Source organism: Drosophila kikkawai, chromosome 3R (assembly GCF_030179895.1).
Source record: "Drosophila kikkawai strain 14028-0561.14 chromosome 3R, DkikHiC1v2, whole genome shotgun sequence".
Lineage (NCBI taxonomy): Eukaryota > Metazoa > Arthropoda > Insecta > Diptera > Drosophilidae > Drosophila > Drosophila kikkawai.
The window spans coordinates 26,693,577-26,714,578 of record NC_091731.1 but is presented as its reverse complement, the minus strand read 5'-3'; the positions used below and the strand labels follow the sequence as shown (position 1 = coordinate 26,714,578).

Sequence of the window (21,002 nt, the reverse complement as noted above, 5' to 3'; positions counted from 1 at the left end):
AATACTTAAATGCCTGTGTATGTGCTCGATTTGCAATGCTAATCGCACCGGCCACGGGTGCCCCAAAGAAATCCACCGCCCCTCTGGCTCTTTATGCACTTAATTAAAGCGATCTCGGCGTTATCTCCGAATGGTTAGTTATGCATGCGTTGGGGGAGCTGCTTATTAACTTGTTTCGCTCTGCCTCATGAATATGCAAATGCACTGCGTGCCTTCTTGCTTCTTTCATCGGCAGCGGCAACAACAGCGGCTTCGGCTAAGTAGCCTTGCCGTTCTTTATTTTTCTTAGGCTCTCCGGCTTGTGTTGCTTGTATTGTTCTGAGCATCTTCGAATGCCTCATTTCCACCTCGCCTAATTTACTACCACGGCCAAGTGGTCGCCTCTGACTAATTGACCAATTCGATGAGGAATAAGAATCAGAATCCGAGTCCAAATCCGAATCGAAGCCGAGGGGCATCTTGCGGGGAAACCTGTTTACACCTGACCGCCAGTGGAAACAAACAAGCGATTTGTGTGTCAGCCGATCGCTTCATTTCGCCGAGTGCCATAATTTATGCCAATGGCTCCGGTCGACACACAGTCTGCACAGCCAGCTAGCCGTCGTCGCCGCTCAGTCTGTCCCCGTGAGCGTTTGTGAAGGCCGCCGCGCAGCTTCGGCTCCACTTCACCTTCTCCTCGCCGGCCAGTCGGTCGGGATGGGAACCACCGACCAGCAGACCAAATACCACTCGTGTAAACCACCTCTGGCCGCGTTGGTTGAGGTGTGAGCCGTCGGATGCGTGGCCGGTCTGGCCAGACAACGCGGCGTATGCTTAATTACACGGCTATTGCCGTTACCCGATCTGTGGTCAGAGGGAGGGGGGGGGGGGGGGAGCGAGCAATTGTTGTTCTCTGCTAATTTGTATTTAATGACTTAATTGCAGTGCTGCTGGCCGACTAAACTGGCGCCCTGTGCCTGCTTTGGACCAACGCGGCGTATACTTAACGCTCGATTTAATTGGCAGCTGTTGCGCATGCGCATGTCGATCGAAAATAGCCGCTAACCGCAACAGCAAATTATCACATTTGCAGCCACACATCGGGATCCATAAATGGAATAAATCACAGTGATGGGGAATTCGATTCGAATCGCATTGCAATTTTTGGGATGCTCTCACCATTATTTATATCCCAACCTTGCCGACCTTATATGCAGCTCTTGCAACATGCTGAGCAAAATTCATACTTTGTAATTCCAAAACTTTTCCACTTTGTAGAATTTGGGGCGCGTGTGTTTACAGTGCCTGCTGGCGCTGCCGAATGATAAATAAACTTGTACACTTTATGGGCGTGTGCTTTTTGGGGCCGTTATGCATGCGCGATGCGTGACTGCCACAAACAAAATCGGAAAAGCCATTACATATAATTGGCAAAGGCCTTAAACACAATATTCTTCGAAAAGTAATGAAGGGTGTGCAGATTTCTATTTTGGCTCGACTTCTAGACGCTAAATTACACGTTTCCTTAAAAGTCTGCGTTAAATTGGCCATCGAGAGAGAAAAACAATTAGAAACACTACTCAGGAAGGACAACAAATGAATAATACTCTTCTTGAGAACCATTCCCAATTGTTATTTGCATTTCAAACATTCTGCAGAACAGTCTGCAGTCAGCCGGAATTACGTTGAAATTGTTTGCTCAGGACTGGGCAAAAGTATTTGTAAATATTTTTAATGTGCAGCCGAGCATTTCGCTGGAAATGTTTTTCCCAGTTTTACCCGCCTTTTCCCCATTTTCCGTTGTCGTAGAATTGACAAGGGGAAGCACGATGCGGCAGAGCCCTTGAAAATTCGCCAAATATCAATGGGAAAAACAAAAGGAAAACAAAAAGCCCGGTAAACAGCTGCAGAAGCAAAACACGGCCATTAAATCGTCTGCCGCGCTATTCTCTGGAAAAACTCTGAGTCCACCGCCGCAAATGGTAAACTCTGGCCATCATCCGGTGAATCCCCCACGCGTCCAACTTTTAAATCCGTCTATGACAGCACAGACCCGTGGTATATAGTTCATGGAAATGCATTTCCACTGCACTAGGATCGCTCGGCTCTCGGCGGGTATCTAAATTGAAATCAGCATTCGGCCAAAGTGCATTTACAACTTTAAATTCACAATTGAAAGCCATCATCGCAAAATCGATCAATTAACCTTGGCCGAAACGTAAATGTACAAAATTTTAATTGAAAATGGGCTACAAAATGCATTAGACAGAATCGACGGCTTCCATTTGGCTTAACGACCGGCCGTCTGGCCGTCTGGCTGCTTGGTCGCATGGTCGCCTGACTGGCTGGCTGGACAACGCCCGCGTCTGCCATGTGTTTGCCGTACCAAGAGCATCGCATCGCCGGTGCTCCGGCAGTAGGAGATCGGAGGAGCAGAGGGCTGTTTATTATGGGCACGGGCCTCCAATGCTGCTTTGCTCTGCTCGTGGAGCATATGCCCCCGCGCCAAGTTAATTATTGCGTGTTTAACCTTGAATCCGGATGATATACACACACATTCGCCCATTCCGATCGTTTCAAAACTATAAAATAATCAACTTTGTTTAGCTTTCGTTTCATAAAATTCGCACAAAAAAAGGAATGGAAAAAAAGCGCTAGCTAGCGGGTGTAGACCTCCCACCGTCCCCGAGACGATCAAACAGATTAGCTCGAATAACTAACATATGCACAATTGTGCAATTTTGGTTTGTTTATCTTATTTTGTGGAACGTGGGAAGCTCGGATGACTCAGCCTGCAGCAGCCTGCACTTGTCCCGAAAGCGTCGTAAAGATTTTACTGGCCATTAAATTGCAACCTGGCCATTGGATTGGCCTGGGGTTTGGCTTTGGTTTTGTCATTCGATTAAAGCCCGTTTTGTTTATTTGCTCTGGCTTAATTTAGTACGCGGTTTAATGGGCTCGCTTTTGATTTATTTGGCACACTTTTGCGTGTGGCGTAGACAAGCTAATATTTCTCTATGGGCATACATGGCGTATGAGCAATGTGCAATGCGCGAACATTTGTTCAATTTGTAAGGCGGCTGCGGCGACTTGGTAAATATTTGCCGTGTAATTAGTTGATAAATTAAGGAATTTTTTAAATTGTGGCCATAAATTCTCGAGCCTTTGACAGCCGTAATAAAAATGTCATGGCATGAGAGTCAAACTGATTTTATGTTCGATCAAAACTTGTTAATCTTTTGGCAAGAGACCTTATCTTTCAAGCAAAACAATATTTTTATTATATCAACTTGAGCTTTGAGAGAGAAGTTTGATCTTGATATGTATTTTTATAGCTTGCACCTCTCTGTTGGGGTTTCGAAACTTGTTGTGCACATTTCCTGTTTGAAGCCTTGGCTCCTCGCAGCGCATTCGAGGTTCCACTCGGCCTGACGTGTTCCAAAAAGCACATTCTCACACCCAAAATATTTATTGTATCTGCGGTGTGTTGCCCACGCCGGCCAGAAACATATAAATTACAAATATTTATTTGCTCTCCGCCGCTTACAAAGTGTGTGCGTGTTTATTTGGACAGCTCGAGTTGGGATCCCCGCGGGGCTCGCGAAGGGGAATCGGGAACAGGCTCTCCGTTCTGCACCTGGCACACCTTCCACCTTCCGAAACTGGAAACATGAACCTCAATCACACGACAATTAAGAGCCGTTTCGTTTTCGGGGCACCCGTTCAAAATGTTAATTCTCGGCCAATGATTTTGGAAACGCTGTAAATTAACTAAATTTACTCTCCTGCCTGCTGGCCACTTCAAAGGAAGGCGGCTCTTCCCCGAATCCGAATCGGAGTCCGAATTCACCGATGCCGGTGGTGGGTGGTGGGCAGTGGCACAGACCAGATGGCCCCATCCGCGGCACCAAAGGTGCGGACGGGATTGTGGATGCGGAGCACACATACAGCATAGATCTCGCGCCTAAATGGCCTAGCAACCGGAGCACCGCGATTCCCAGTGGAATGCAGGCCAGAGCGGAAAGCAAGCCGATTTCTTTCGTTCGTTCGTTCCGATTGTTGTTTATTTTTTATGTGGTTCGCTCAGGTTGCAAATTAAAAGGCGGCCGCAACGGCTCTATTAAGTTAAATAATCGCCGCGCGGAGTCTAAACAAACGCGATTGGCATCAGGTATGCCAGCAATGCCCAAAGAGCCTCGAATTTATTATTATTTTTTGTATGCTTTCACTTGCCCCAACGATCCGTTCTTATCCGCTGGCCGACTCACAATGATTATGGAAATTGGGAATCTGGAAATCTGACCGTCAGTGTCAATGACACTGTGCTCCTTGGTATCTCGTTGCTCTTTGTTGGACATCTCATAAATATCTCAGCGACGACGTGCGCACACGGATGCGGAATGCCTGATGCACTCGGGGGCGCCTTTGTGTATGCAGCGTTTGTCAGATCGGCCGGAGATTAGTCAGCCATATGCAGCACCTTGGCGGAAATGTATCGCCGTGTGCCTGGTAGCCGGCCGGCCGGCTGACCATGTGCTATCCTCTGGCAAACAAACAAACAGGCGGTCCAATAAAAATTGGCCAGCAGGCACTGCGCTGAGCGTTTGTTGTTCGCTTGTGTTTGTGTTTGCAAGGAAATGTGAATAAACTTGAAATGCCAACGCCTCGATCGATAGTCTTGTTTGCTTTTGTTTGGCTGATGTTCTTTGGTTATTGTTCTCAAATGATGTGCAGTTTTTTTAATTGTTTCTGATTATACGCTTGAGTTACGAGACGTCGTCTCAATTGAGTCATTGTCATCCTCTGTCGATCCTCATCCTTGCCTCGTCTCGATCTCTGATCGGCATCAGCATCAGCACCCATGTAAGACTCTGTGTTGATGAGATCGTTAGTTTGATTGGACTCTGGATGCCTTGACATCGACATTACAACTGAAGGCGCGTTTATTTTGAATGACAGACCCCGACGAGTCGATCAGAAATAGCCAATTGACTGGCAAACGAGCAGCTTGATGAATTGCATTTGTGGCGGGAATTGTGTTTACTGGGGGACAGCTACCTCATATTTCAGATATTCCAAGATATTCTGGCCAAGACTGTCGTCACGTGAGGTGCATTCAATAATCGGCTCACGTCCTCCTGCCTTGAGTCACTGGGCAGGCGCTATTTTAATTCACAAAGTCAATAAATGCATATAAATCTATTTTTGCCACAAATGCGGCTGTGATGAGTGAAATATTCGGCATAATTAAACGAAAATAGTCAGACGTTAATGTGATTTTTCTGCGCCACACACAGACCGACCACGCCACCTGAAGTCACTCACAGGTAAGCGGTGGCCACGTCTGACTCATTGACCAGGCACACTCGGCACACCCATTGAAAATAGAATTATGAGTTGGAAAATTCACTGCGGCAATTAAGAGTTTCGGCGGGCAAAAGAAAACATAGCCGCAGGTGAGATTCATTAATTTTATATGCTCCTAGCAGCTAACAGCTAGCACCTAGCAAAGAATTATGGGGGCCTGGTGGGGAGGCGTTCAAAGTACAATATCGAGAGCCAACTGGGAGCCAAGGAATGGAATGCCCATTCCCATTCCCATTCCCAATTGGTATATTAACATTTTTCAAATATGCTTCGAGAGCAAACAAATCGATTTTCTGGAATTTCATATTATTTGGTTGGAATTTGTGTGAAGAATCTCAGCCGCTGATCATCCATCCCTGGAACTAATTCCTTGGCTCGCCAGTTTGTCTGTCACTCAAGTGAGCTTCGTATTAAGAATCCAAGTGCGGGCGCCTTCGTCATTGTCACTGTCACTGTGTCACTGCCACAGTCACTGTCGCAGTCCCCTACCCAGTCACTTGTCGTTAAGAGAATATAAAGAGAAGAGCTGGACCCCCAGTGCATTTCGCTGAAGTGGAATGGCGCCACATCAATCATCGCATTAGGGAGCTGTAAGGAATTAAGAATATCAATCTTGAACCCATTTTTATGGAAGGATTCCGCTTAGTAGGGCCTGTATCGATTTCGCCAATGCTGAATGGGCCCCAGTTCCCTTCGCATTCCTCCTGACTAAGCATGTCTGTGGGAATTTCTCAAGACATCAGTCGGGGGCCACAAGAAGAATTCAAGAACCCAGAACTTCCATGAAACTGGCCATCAGCAGTTCGGGTTTGTATTAAATTCGGTTCCGGCGAAGCCCTCCGCTCAATGGGACCTCCTTTCTGATTTAGGGCGCAGATGTGAAATCCGAAGAACACGTGTCTGGAGACTTGCATTCTTCGGGCTGTGGGTCTTTGCAAAGTGCACAGAATGCGGAAAAGCTACGAGCGAAACCTTCGGGCGCTCGCATTTATTCTAATTATTGTTATTTTTCGCTTTACTTTATGTGCAGTGTTAATTTCAGAGCACTATATCTGCATCTGTATCTGTATCCGGTATCTGTGTTTGTGTTTGTCTCCGTGTCCGTGTGCCTGTGTCTGGGCGAGTTTGTCTGGCTGTCTGTCAATTAACCTCAACGCTTTGCGTTCATACAGTAAGTTATGGCTTTTTAATCGCTGAAAATTTGCATGAGCATATGCTGGCCAGGCCGGGCTCGTGCTCGTATTTCAGTCACTCCGTCAGTCGGCTTCGCCCTCGCCTTCGCCTCATTACCAGGCCCTTCAGCCAGGTCCACGCCCCTGCCCATAACTCGAAGTGCAAGCTCAAGATTGAGGCTTGACTGGAAGTGCACAGTGAAAAACGCAGTTTAACAATTGTATCTTCACCCCATTAGGTTTGCAACAAGGTTACTTCTTCCCATACATTTCTATTAAGCTAAAAGTAGCTTGTATTTAAGATTCCAAATATATCATAAAAACTCCAGTATGCAAAGATACGACTTTAAAAGATTTTTAACCCAGATACCGCATTCGTATTCCGCTTAATCCGCCTTTGGTCTTCGATCTTAATAAGATCTTGAGCGCAGACGCATATTTAAAGAGTAAACTAAAGATAAACTGATATCTTAACGTTCTTTCTTCTCTGTGCTCCTCTGCCAATCGATGGCAGTTCCTCTGCATTTCATGAATTATTCACAGCGAATACCGGCCGCAGCGTCCCATTCGAAACAAAACAAGCGGGAAGCGCGTACATATTGTATCTGTCAGATACGTCAGGCCGTACGGTGACGTTTGACGGCCAACGGTTGACGCTGACGCTTGCGGCACGTCACTGACCCCGCCTGCACTTGTGTGAATTTGATTTTGGCCGCGATTCGATGCCCGCTGCACTCGCTCCGCCAAACGGGACACATGAATCAGGCCCCAATATTGCCCGCATAAGCACTTCTACGGGCGAGTACGTCTGCATGTCTGAGCATATCAAAAATTTGTCGGCCGGGTCAGTGCACTCTTCGAGACGCGACAATTATTTACTGCTCCGAGTCGGGAGATTGGAAATTGGGCAGAGAGACTGAGACTGAGAGGCATGGAACGGGGAAAGCCCAGTTCCCTGCTCGTGTTCTCATATCTGGGTTCTAATTAAACAAGCAATTAATTGGCGCTCTAATCAAATTTGCCACAGCTTATTTTGGTTCGCTTGTGATCTTGGCTCTGTTGTGCTTTTCGCCAGCCCGGCGCGATACACTCGAGTTCGAGTTCGAGTCTCAGTTCGAGTCCGAGTTCAGCCAAGTGCGCTATTTGCATATTTGTTGTTAGTATCGTTGCCGGGGCACCCATGTTGCTGGTGTTGCTGTTGCCACCCAGCTCGGTGGATCGAGCGATCATTAATCTTAATGATACGAAAGTTGCGACCGATTAATTTGTTCGATAATTAAAATTGATGGCCCTGCGAAGGGGGGCAGGGGGTAGGATCCCATAAATGATCTTGCAATAAACGGAAGCAAAGGAAGCGCAATCGAGAGGCGTGCGCCGACCCAAAACAGTAACAATAAAAAGTGCGAGTAATAATAATAAAAACAAGAAACAAAAAACAAAAACACGGACAGGTCAAGCAAAGCCAGTATTCATACAAATGTTTTATTATTGTTCAGCACGAGTTTATGGGAGTATATCGGCTGTCGTGCAACTTCCGACACGTTTCTTTCTTTCCCCGGCTTTTGTTTTGCATACGCGTAATTGGAAATAACAACACTCAGTACAACATAACACACAATTAGATGTGTCTATCAGCGAATTCCACAACTACTTCCCAGACACTGCAGCTGCATTTAATTATTTTCAACAACTCAATAAATTATTCTATACAAATGTAACTCTCTTCTGGACAGACTACCTGTCAATTGGCAAATATCATCACTTGTATATTAAGGAAACTATCTTTAGAAATATTTATTTTATTTGTATGTATAAATATTTAAATTAAATCAATTTAATTTAAGAAAACATGCTATTAAAACAGGCAGGTTTATTGCTTTCAAATGCAGCCAACCGAATGTGATACTATTTTTATGGACAATTCTCAAATTAGAGCTGGATTTTTTATTTTTTGCTGACTGTAGTGGCAATCTTTTGTGATTCCGCCTAAAAAGTGCTTCCTAATCGCATACTAACGCACTATGCTAATGCATATTTATATGGTTTTAACACCCGCCACTTAGCCAAGATCTCATAAGCACATTTTCTGTTATTTATTTACGGTTCAGAGAGGCTAGCAAAAAATTAACGCCCTCGGTTTCGGTTTGTTTTCATTTTTGTATATATTCTTTTTGCTTTCCAAAACATTTATTTATTTGTCGCCGGCTGTTGTCCGCCTAATTCCATAAGCTCAGAAAGTGTCACACGAAGAGGAGGAAGAGAAATACTTGGAATACATATCCCTGATACATTCAGATCTAGATCTGTGTAAGTCAAACCGAAGATGTCTGGTCGCAGCTAATAAATCCAACGGAAAATATTTCCCGACTCGCATTGCGGCCAGACAAAAGCACTCGGATCGAGACACATGTGCCTCGGTTATTATTTTAGTGTGCTCTGTATTTATTTATATTTTACATATTTTTAATACATATTTTATTGGCGCATTGTTGTTGGCGCTGTCTTTTCTATTTAGCTTTATTTATTGTCAAATTGCTGGTGTATTTTTATAATTTTTTTGTTTATGCCTTGCATATATCACATTTTTTTATTGCATTTTATTTTATTTTTTTTTGTGTGTGTTCTCTCAGATTTTTGCTGCTTGGTTTCTTCTGCCTTTTTGGTAGATTAATTAAGAATTTTTATTGTTTCCTCGTTGTTGCTTTCTGGCTGTATTATATCATAGTTTTTATAGCCGCCAAACGTTCAATTCGCTGCACACAAGAGAGTTCATTTCAAGCAAATACATACATCAAAATTCTGACACGCTTCTGTCCGTTAACAAAAATATACACACACACGAAAGGAACAGAAGAGAAAGTACACAAAAAGATGGAAAAAGAAAACATTAAACATTTAAAAAACTAAATGGCTAAACTAAAAAAGAACGTCTGTGCTATTTCGGGACGCGGCACTGGCGTCCTCGATCGCTCTCGTTTCCATGCCGTGAATTTCTTTTGGTCTTTTTGGCAAGACTTTTTTTCTATTGGAAATTTTATTTTCCCATAAATCTAACCTCAAAGCTTCTCTCACTCATCATTTGTCTTAATTTTTTTTTAGCACAATTTCGCGTTTTTTGTTTATTTTCCCAACATTTTCCTTACGCACATTTCTCTTGTGTTTTGTTTGCTTACGCGAAAGCTTTCCCGGCGCATGCAAAAAAAGTTAACAAATTAATTTTGCCCTACCCCCTGCCCTGCCTCAGTTGGTACTATTGGTACTATTTTTAGTAAAGGGCGTGTTTACTTAATTTTCGATTTTTATAGTATCTCGATTTTCGTTTTATTTCGGCAGTGGCGCTGAAATGTGTGAAAGTTTGGCATAAACACTGCCGCAATTTTCAATTCGATTCCGTTCACTCGTGTAAAATATCTATTAAAAATAGATTTCTTACGCCTGTCGGCCTGATACAAAATATTTATCAAGTATGTATGTTCGAGTAAAGGCAAGAATTTGCACATTCATTTTAGTAGCCACTGTGTGTAAGCAATTTATTTAAGTAGCGTGGCGCCTAAACTGGGAAGTTTACCCGGATTTTATGGTGTTTGAAGAGTTCTGTAAATTGCAGGCGACGAAAGATGCGATAGCTAATCTACCCCACGCGCACTGCTGATAAATATTACAATGTATTTCAAGCTAATATATCTTTCAGAAATGTAAACTATTTACGAATCAATCATAATTTGCCATAATTACTCTCTGTTGCGGTAGGTCTTGCTTCAATAGAAATATTAGCCCAATATTATGCACGACAGATAAAAATGAGCCAAAAATATATTCACCTCTGAGTCAATAGCTCGGAAATGACAGGTTTGTCGCACTTTGATGTTGCTATTCACTGAAACTATTCCCAATTCAGAATTCGGTTGGGAAATATATTAAAATTCGGCGGTGGTCGATGAGTAACTTATGACATTTTCCACGCCAATCTTATGCAATTTTATTCGAATGTGTACGTGAATTATTTGTGAATTTCCGCTGCAAAATCATTTAAACTCGTTCTATTTCGCTTGCATGTTATCCCACTCGAGTTATAATATTTTTAATTTTCGCAAAAAGTTCTCGGCAATATACATATGTTAGAAAATCCCGCGATCGTTCGGCGTTTGCAGCGCTTGTGCAGATCTTTTGCAAAGTTCGAAATAAGACTGACGGAACGAATTCAGAAGACGCACACTTTGTATTAGCGTTTTCCGCGAGCGTTTTGGCCTGTGTAAACAATCGGTCGGGAGCGCTGCGTATCCGTGGGATCGCGAGAGCAGGTACTATGCTATGCTAGTCCAGGCGGTGGACTATTCACACCTTCCATGCACCTCTTGTGCGGCCACGGCCAAGCCAAGGAGAGCTTTCGCTCTCATCCTCAGCAGGAGGGATCGCGAAACTCACGCGCCCACCTCTAGCCTAGCCGAATGCCTGCTCTCGGAAATAATTTTAGAATTCATTTTATATGTGCTAACGCTACCGTTCTCTCTAACATGCTTTCTATTTTCCCTGCTGTGCGGCTTGTGCCAACAACTAATAATATCGCAGTTCTCGATTGCAACCATCTGCAGCGGATTTTGACAATCTGATAAATGCGATGCCAATTACGAAAATATCTCTCAAGAGGAAGAATCCCAGCAATGCTGGCGCCCCGTGGGCATCGCTCTGCACTTGACTTTAGCGCCGCCGGAAGAGTGTATTATCTGCTTATAAATGTATTGCAACTCACGGGATGAAGGGACATAATCCCAAGCAGAGGAGTGTCCTCGATAGCACTTAGTTTGGCTTGGTCGTCGTGCACCAACGCCCTATTCGTGGGAATTTATGACCAAATAAAAACGGAACGCCCCTGACAAATTCTGGGGACTGTTCTGAAGAAGATTGCCATCGGCTGCTGTTCCGCTTTTTGGCTCTAATTGCCAAAAAGTCTATGACATTCGCTCGTGCCGCGCCCGAGCTCCGTGACATAAGGCAATAATTCCGAGATCCGTCCCAACGCCATGTGGGAGCGTTGATCTCGTCGACGGGTATTTTCGGACCACTGACTTGGTCGCTGTCTTCCAGGAAGTATGCAATTTATTATGCAAACTGCTTCGCCAGCCTCTCTTGGCCCGCGCTATTTGCACTTTAATTAACTCTAATTTATGGTATTGTCCCTGAATCGGTGACATTAATTCGAACATCAAAAGATGTGTGAGAGAATATAGATATAGATTTGCCATAATGAACGATTAAACCCGCTCAACCAGCGCTGATATTTTGGACACTTCGACAGTGTTTGTGGTTTCTATTGGGATTGTTTTAGTCGATGATCTGAGAGCGGAGATCCTAGCCCACTGGACGGCGGGCGAACGCCCCAATAAAAAAGCTCTTAAATATTCCTTTGTTTGTTATGATTTCCTAATTAGCAGCATATCAAATCATAATTAGGCACTAAAATAATTTTTATTGCTGCAACTACAACTATGTACGTGCAGATTTGGAAAACAAGGCTATAACTCTATGCTGCGCACTTTGGCAGCATACATTTTATAACAACTTCTAGAGCACTTCTGAAAATATTAAGACATTGTGGCTGGCGATTTAATGGCACACCAATTGAGGTCGCAACTTGGCTGCCATAAAAAATAATTGAGAGCCAGCCAATAGGAGGCCAATTTATGACAACACTGGTCCACACTGTGTAAATATACTAATAACTGCTGGCGAAATGCCTGCGCTGGCGGATTAACAATCTTTCAGTGGCGGAAACTCAACAATTGGGGGCAGTGAAAATATACCTTAATGACCTCCACGACAGCCGTGGGCGGAGGCGGCTTCTGGTGCTCCTTGCCTACCGCCGACATCTTACGGTGCCCAGTGTCCAGGAGCCTGCTTTTACTATTCACTGCCTCGTGGGCTTTCAGCAGGGGTTTTCTTTGTGATTTCATGGCACTCGTTTTTGTCTGTCTTTCGCGGACTTAACACTGAAATGTCGCGCAGACGCAACGCCAACGTGCACACAAAACCGAAACGAAGCCAAAAAGGAGCACTAAGTCGCGATCGCGGCGGGTTCACTAAACTGAGGCATCCATGATGCACCCAGCAGTTCACTGTGCTGCGCCTGCGCAATTTGTAAGGCGTTTACGCGGCCAAGCCTTGCCACAAATTGGACGCAGCACCAAAGAGAAGAGTCCTTTGCATATATTGTACTCAGTGTTGTATATAGTGGAGGTGTCACGATCCGTGCGACCGAGTTCGCGTAGGAGGAGCAGGCGAATATGATCGGGTCTGCGTCACGCGAGCGACTGAAAGATCACTTGACGCTGGTGTTGGTGGCAAGCGGATGGCGCAGATGCTTGAAGTGCTGCTGCTGGTGCTGATTTCGCCTCGGCCACAGCTGCTGCCGCCGAGAACACAGCAAGAGCAGCAGCAGCAGCAGCAACAAGAGCCGCAGCAGAAACAGCAACAGTAAGAGCAACATTGGCACACAATGTACAAGACAAGGAAGGGCGCTGTCACTGTCAAACTTTGCACAGAGAGAAACAAATGTTTAAAATAAATTTACTATATTTATAGCATATAAATAATTAATTTATAATTTAATTTATACCAGAATCAGCTTGTAAATGTTTCATTCCTTCTAAAAATGATATTGACAATGATATATTATGATTTATATAATGTTTTCTAGTAAATATCAATACAAAGTTTTGCCTCTGTGTATGTTTTTCGCTGCTCTGCAGCAGCAGACCCATCTGCAAGAGCCAAGATTCGATATTCAGATGGTGTGTGTCGTTTATAATACCCTAATGAATTATGATTACAGTTTAATGAAAAATGGGCTGAAATAATTACGGGGTCCGTGGCGTTCATCTGTCTCGCTGATTGCCCGATTTGAGAGCTTTCTGGACTGGCTCCGTTCGGTTCTGTTCTGGGAACAACAGTCGTTCACTCGCTGCTCTTAATTACAACAACTGTACAAACACTAATGAGAACATTGAATGGATTTAACAATTCGCAGCTCAGCATGGCAACTCGTCGTAGGCCTGCTGTTTGCCTGTGCCACATACCACCTATATACACCGATCGACGGCGGCCCTTCCTTCAAGTGCCCCGAGTGTTACCTCCGTCATAAGTATGCGAAAAACAAAGGGCCCTGGCAATCATAGAGGGGTAACAGCATACATGACATTCTGGCCCTCGGATGGGGCATTTAAGACCCTTTTCAGAGTGTACGATGGGTACTTATTAACGCTTCATTAAATTTCCGTTTGCGCCCACTAAGCAAATGCGAGCCGACAGCCGCAAAGTTTGGGCCCAGAAGAGGGTTTGTTGGGATGCCCAAAAAAAAAAAAAAAATGAGAGAAAAAAACTGGTTTTCCAGAACCTGAGCTGGGCTGCTCGCTGGCCAGCAATCGCACCAGATAAGATCTAAGTTAATTGAGACTGGCAAGTGCCCTGCTCCAAGAACTTTGTTTTCTTTTTGGCCAGAACTTTGAACCGGAACTGCGAGGCCCACGATGATTAGGAATTTGCTAAAATATTTCGAAGGGATCAGATAAGGCCAACCGCTAATTGCCAAATTATTTAAACCCCGAGTCCCGAAATGCTAATTGTCGATAACCACCCATGACCAAGCCGGTCCGAACTAATTAAGCCTAAATGAAGCCCGATTTATAGGATAACTTCGAGATATCTATTGTTGATTATGTAGGGTATCTGCCAGTGGGCGCCCACTGATCCCTTTCGTTTGAGCAGCTGTGAAAAGCCGCTGATTAATACCGCCAAGAGACACTTCTCGCATACGCAACTGATTGCGGCCCGAAAAGAAATCAACAAAATATAAACCATAAAAATTAATACATTTTTTTGAATTATATTATTACGCACCAGAGACAAAAAGCAAGCCATAAAGACAATGAATTGAACCGAAAACAAAGCGGAAAAAATCGAAAAGAGACAAAACTCCGTCAAGTTCATGGCGGTGGTGTCGATGTCGATGGCAGTTGTCAGTTGGCCATTGAAAGCCCGGCTTGGGGCTTTTGATTTTTGGCTGGGTTGGGTTTGCTTGAACCAGAGACGGAGGCTGCCCTGGTCCGACTGTTCAATCCATCAAAAGAGATTATATTCATTAACTAGGCAAGCGGCCGGCAACAAGAGCATTGGGTCGATGGCGTTGATGGCCACTGTACTGCTGGAATTTCTTAATTTTCTTGACAGTTCTCATCAAAATGTGTTGAAATTGCTATTATTATTTGTAGCTGTATCTGTATTTTACAAGAATCATCTAACAGCTTCATGGGTACTGGCGGGCATGACGAGACACAATTCCCGGTATTCGATCCCCGGGATCTGTGGACTCCATTAAAATGCCGTTTTTATTTCTGGCAATTAGACGCCATCAAAATTAACGCCGCTCTCAGTGTTGGCAGCATCTGTTCGGTTAGTCAGCGCCTAACGCACTTGACATTCAAATTATGAGAGTTTCTCCGACTTGGACTCGGACATCCCTCCGATGGATGATGGCCTTGTGGCCATCGTTACATATAGAGACTATGGCGTATCCCAGCAGATTTAAATACAGAATACAGTATATGGCAGATTCGCGCAGCTGTCGGATATTCTGTAGCAATTAGTTTGTTTTCACTTTGACATGTTTACAAGCGCCCCACGCGTTTGGTCCAGTCTAGACCCTACACTCTAGAGCCTTCTTTCGCCCCTCGGAGCACAGATGGTTTCGCTCAGAGGCGTAAAAAACGATCGCGCCCTAAGAGATTTGTAAATATATGTGTACATTCGGAAAGGGCAGAGGTCTGACCAGCTTCCGGGAGCCCCGTGAAGATGCCCCCCAGCTGCTGATCTCTTTTTTACAGCCCGACCTCGGCGACAAATGAGGAAATGATTTTGAAAACTCTACGAAAATGTATTATTAATGGGGCACAAACTGAAATTTGATTGCTTGCGAGTCGCGACAAAGGCAGGGCAATTATTGCTTTAATTTTAATTGCACGGCGTTTAGCTCTAAAAAGGAGCGACCGCTCGAGCTCTTCATGCAAATTTGGAGAAGCGGTCTTCGGTCTCCGGTCTCCAGTCTCCGTCTCTGTATCAGTCTCTGTCTCTGGCCAAATGGAGCCACTTGGCTTTTATCTGTCTATCGATTCGATTCGTCTCCGCTACCTATTTGGTAGCTTGCTCGCAAGTGGGCTAACCAGTGCAGTTGAAGGCTTTGTTTTTTTCTCAGATAAGGCGTTTTTTACGGACGTGAATTAATATTTATGAAAATTAATAATTATTCGGTTTTGTCAGGGGGCACAAGTGCCGCGTTCTATTTGGTATCCAACGAGATCCACTCGAGGTTGATGTACTTGAACGGCGGTGAATGTACACAATATCGCGTACATATCTTGTTAGGCAAACAGACCCACATACGCGAACTTAGTCACAGTCGACGGCAGACGGTGTTGTCTTAGTGGGTAGTGCCACAAGTAACTAGTTGTCTCCTCCACCTGCGTGGCCACTCTTGCTCGGAAGGTGTGCCCCACCACCACCGCCGCCATCGTGTGGTGTGTGTGCACAGCTCTCGACAACGCACATCTTCTCAGAGCCAGGTTTCCATTGATTCGGCAATCCGCTGATCCATCGATCGTATTGGCAATCAGCGATCGGCGCCAGCTCGATCGATCGATCGATCGATCGATTCGAGTTGCGAAATCAATGGGTCGCACTATCCATACAAATGTGCAGGGGTACGACACTATTTAACGGCCTGACATTTGCTATTTTACGGCGTTCATTAACCGACCGGATTTATGACCCCCAATTCCAGCCACCATCACCACGTTCTTATTCTAATTTGGCATAGGTCCCTGCCATCAATCTACTTAGCATGGCCAGATCGATGGCCGATTCGATTGTCACGCTCGGCATGACAAATTGAACAAGAGTTCATTTGTGGGTGGACATTGGGGCACAAATACTACGAGTGTATACTCGTGCAGAGTATAGTCTTTTCTTTTCACTCACTCAGTCACCCAGTCGTTCCGGGGCCCAAACGGGTTCTGGTGGTGCCCTGGGCCAGCGATCTGACCCAATTTCCTTGACACATGCCTGGCAGGTTTACAAACAAAAACTGTTACGGTTAACAATAATTAATTCTGCTTCTCCGCGGTCCAGCGGGGCGTTGGCAGTTCTCATTATTCGCCCGGCTGTCTCTTTTTCCCGCCACATATCGCTATTGCCGATTTCATTAGGCCATAATTGAGTTTAGTTGTCAGTTTGTCGGTGGCGCCCTGGGGCCAAAAGCTGGGCAAACCGACTGGAGACCCAAGTTTCGGCGCTAAAGAGCAACATCAGCTTGCGGCCACGTTCATTGAGGATGGCGGATTGCGGATCGCGAACTGTGGATAGTGAATTGTGAATCGAGAATTGAGAATGGAGAACCTAAGCGACGCAGTTCCCACGCCTCGAATTGTTCACGCACGCCCTAGGTATAAGAAGGCAAGAAAGAGTTTAATAGAAGCCTCGACTATTGGATACCCGGTATGGATGCTATCTTTTCTGAGTTCCACATTTCACTGCATATTTAAGGGGGCAAGGATTAGACTAAGGTGAAATCTTTAAAGAAGTTGTTCCTGGTGAAAGCTGACAGTAGTACTGTATATTTAATATTAATATATTTCTCTCGAAGAGTACACAGTAATCTCCCTAATTCGTTCCTTAAGAGTACCTTGAAAGTGCTTAAAAGTAGTGCCAAGGATAATTATCCATCTAAACAGCTGGAATCTATCTGTTTTCGTCGCACGCTTTCGCCTTCTATTGCTATTATTGTTATTGTTGCAGCTATATTGATGCAAATCGCTTTGGCGGCCAGCAGGCTCCATGAATTATATGAATATGAATTCCGAAATGTTTACGAGGAACAGATGCGTTGTGGGACGACGCGGACTGCAGGCAGATAGCCAAACGGTAGCAGCAGGCTGGACTGGCCAATAACATAATCGTAACCATAATCATAATAAACACATCCGATCGGCGGCCAGCACGTGTGCGTGCCTCTGTTTGGGCTGATTTCTTGCTGTGGTAATGACCCAAATTTCGGTGCTGTGTGCGCTAAATACACCTAATGGTCGTTTAATTATTGAGCGACAGACAGCGACAGCCGTCGCCGCACAAGCAGCAGCAGCATAAATACGACTAATTGTACAATAACAAGGCGGAGAGCGGACAGGCGGGGGCAAGTGCGTACTCTTGTGTTGCCCAAAGCCGAAGCGACTAATTCGCCAGCGAAATCAATCGGAATTATGCAGTAACTGTTTTCCCAAACAACCAACAATCGGGGGACCATCGGCGACGCCACCTAGCGGCAGTGTTGGCCATCACCACATACGTATACGTTATGGACATTTGACAACAACGGCTGAAGTTGTGGCGAACACACAGTAATTTGTTTATATTGTACGGCAATTAACACGCCTGCTTTGCCCAAATTTGTGGCAATTGTCTGGAGTGCTAAAATTAATAAGGGTGCTTAGGCAATGGCTTTGTACACCGATCGGCAGGCGAATTGTGCCCCTGGCCATATATCTCAAATCACTTAGCAACCGTTTGGCGGACTTCCACTTCCTTCCAGCCAAGCGAATATATTATGCTGATCCACACACAATCGATTTTCATTCTCGATCGACGCCATAGTTAATGACTTTTTGAATATTTGGCTATTTGAATATTTGGCAGCGGGAACCCGAGCATCGCAGCGCTCATGTTCCTATTTGCGTAAATAAAATTTCATGTTCCATTAATATGTGCATTTTATATAAAAGCCTCTGCACACAGACAAATGTGTGTGTTAAAAATATATTCGTTTCAACATGCGGGTAAGTGCACTTGCGTAAATAATAAATAGAGCGGGCCAAGTTCACTCAGTACATGTTAAATGTTCGAATGCTGAAAACGGAGCCCCAATCAAGCAATTAATCAAGCGTTTTTCTTTGGAACGAAAGTGATACAGTGTTCCAAACCGAGAGTCTCGAGTAAGGGGTTGCAGGGAGAGTTATTAATTCACGAGCAAGATTCTTATCAAAGTTCAGCCAAAAATAGCCGGCATAGGTCTCGTTAATTTCTGCCTAATATTGTGTAAAATTATGTTTGTTTCCCGGGCGGAACAGCTGAGCCCAAAGCCAACGTGCCGGTTCTCAGGGAGCGCTCAGATCGGAGATAAGGGAGCTGAACCGCGCTCTTTGCTATCAGCATTAATTAGCAATGCTCCGTGGATCGTTTGCAGATCGTACAATAATGTCAGGGCACTCACACCGAAGCGAATACAATCACGGGAAACAAATTCTGAGAAGAGAGTTCAATTAGTTTAAAATAAATCAAATACTAAAGAAAGTCTGATACATCTTGTGAGTGTAAAATGTTGTGTGGCAAAAGAAGATTTATTTATATATATTTCCAGATATGTAGTATTTTTATTAATCAAGAAAAGTGAATCAACATTTACAGAACTTTAAGCAAGTTATTAACTGGAAACATACACTTTAGGAGCTGGATTTCTCTCTGTGTAATCATATGCCCTGTAAGCCGCCGCCTATGAAGCGGTAGCTTGCTTCTACATAGGTGTTTTTCTCCTGCTAAACATTTGGGTAAACACTAAATTTAGCGTGACGTGCAGTTCTGTCAATGCAAATTAACACCTATCTATCACCTGCCAGCTGATCTGGCCTAGCTACGGATAGGGTTCTTAGCACGTGTGTGTGGCCTAGGTCTACGTAATGTGAGTTGGCGCCAAGCCGAGAGATTAGCCAGTGCTTAAAGGGTACTAAGATGCACTACTTGCACGGCAAATGTATACATTAATCATGTGCACAGATTGATATAGTGTGCTCCATGGCTCCCCTGATTGCAACAAGGTGTGAAGTGCAAAATAGCAAATATTGTTTAGGCATTGCCTTGCAGATTGCCGTAATCTGCTCTCCCAGGGCTGTAATAAATCAGATTCAATGCTAAGAGGCGGAAATATATTTGACCGAAGCGGCAAGCGAAATGTAAATAAATAATAAATAAAACAGGTCGATTTATTAATGACTTCGAATCGATTTTCTATGCTAATCGCGATCGGTTTTGTTTTAGGTTGCCGCTAAGTTGGCGAAACCGTTAAGCAAATGCCCTGCGGCCGAGATGGCAGATATTCGATTTCACCAAACGGAGGGCGTGTGGCAATAATGCGATTATGGGATATATTTATAAATGTCCAAGTATCGATCGGGATTCCCAGAAGAACGCCAACGGGATTGGTGCTTCGCCTTGCTTTCTGCTGAATTGCGCGTGGGGCCGCCTTCGAGCAGGATAACCCACTGGGCGTATACTTGATGCGCCATCAAAAGGCGACATCACTTGTCCCATAAATCATGTCACCCAACCGAAAGAGTAATATGTATATGAGTAACACCCCGCATAGATTTAGCGGCAGAAGAAGAACCGCAATGCCAAGTCTAATTCCGGGGAATCGAAACAATCGAGACAAAGGAACGGCAGACACACACATAAAGCACTGCGAACATCCCCATTCCGGGCTCCTTGAAATATTAATAAAGAAAACGACGAGCAGAGAACCGATAATAAAACAATAACAGCTTTACGGAGCCATTAGGGAACCTTCTTTTTGTATTTAGACCGCGGACTGCGCTCGGCTTATGCTGCACCCATCCCATCCCATCCCAATCCCATCCTATCCCCATCCGTGCCGCGTCCGATGATAAAGCGATGATGCCCCAAGGTCTCCAAATTGCTTTCAAATAAAAGCCGAGCCCGTCGGCCCAGCTAAACCACTTCTGACTTCTGAATTCCGATTCAGAAGAGTTTAGCATATGAATAAAGACGCACCGCCCCAAAGAGTCCGTCCACGAGGCGTCTCGTCTCGTCTCGTCTTGTCTCGGATCTCCACATCCCCCCGACCTGGTCCCAAAATTTATATGCAAAGCGACAGTATCGATAATGCCGCGATGATCCCAGCACTGGCCGCCTTGACCGTGAAGATGGGAGCGATGATGCCACCAGCGGGGAAATAATTAAAAGAGTGTCGTTAAAAATAAAATATAATGGACTTATGTAAAGTGGTGTTACACGCTCAGGCCCGAAATGGTCGCGGTCGCGATAAGACGGCTCACAACAAATGGCAGCAAATAAATAAAAAATCATTAAGATAGGCTCGTTCAGGTAAGTCGGGTCGGACCCGTCCTCCCAGCGACTAAACACCAAATAAAGCATTGAAATAGGCCCGGGCCATGGGCGGTTCTGGCGTTTGATGTAAGCCTGACGACTACAGATAGAGTTAGTTTAACAAATTTTTATTCACCAAAAAAAGATACACAAATAATTTGCTGAAAAATTCATTCACGACCTGCGCGAGGCGGCAGAGAGACACAGATACAAATCGAGAGAAGAAATCACCCGAATGTGAAGAAAAATTGGACAGATAATTAT

The 21,002-nt window shown here is 44.7% G+C and overlaps 1 protein-coding gene across 3 annotated transcripts in view; it reads right to left on the bottom strand.

Moving 5' to 3' along the window:
- AdamTS-A (ADAM metallopeptidase with thrombospondin type 1 motif A) overlaps positions 1-21,002 on the bottom strand; it is a 35,987-nt gene that overhangs the window by 10,128 nt on the left and 4,857 nt on the right. Inside the window, exon 1 of one of the 3 annotated variants that reach the window (XM_017176198.3) lies at positions 10,340-10,608. The exons of 1 other annotated variant lie outside the window; for it this stretch is intronic. The gene's annotated coding sequence lies outside the window, so the exon portion shown is untranslated. Of the gene's footprint in view, positions 1-4,212; positions 4,237-10,339; positions 10,609-21,002 lie in introns of those variants that run through there. One more of the 3 variants, XM_070287286.1, reaches the window with a different exon arrangement.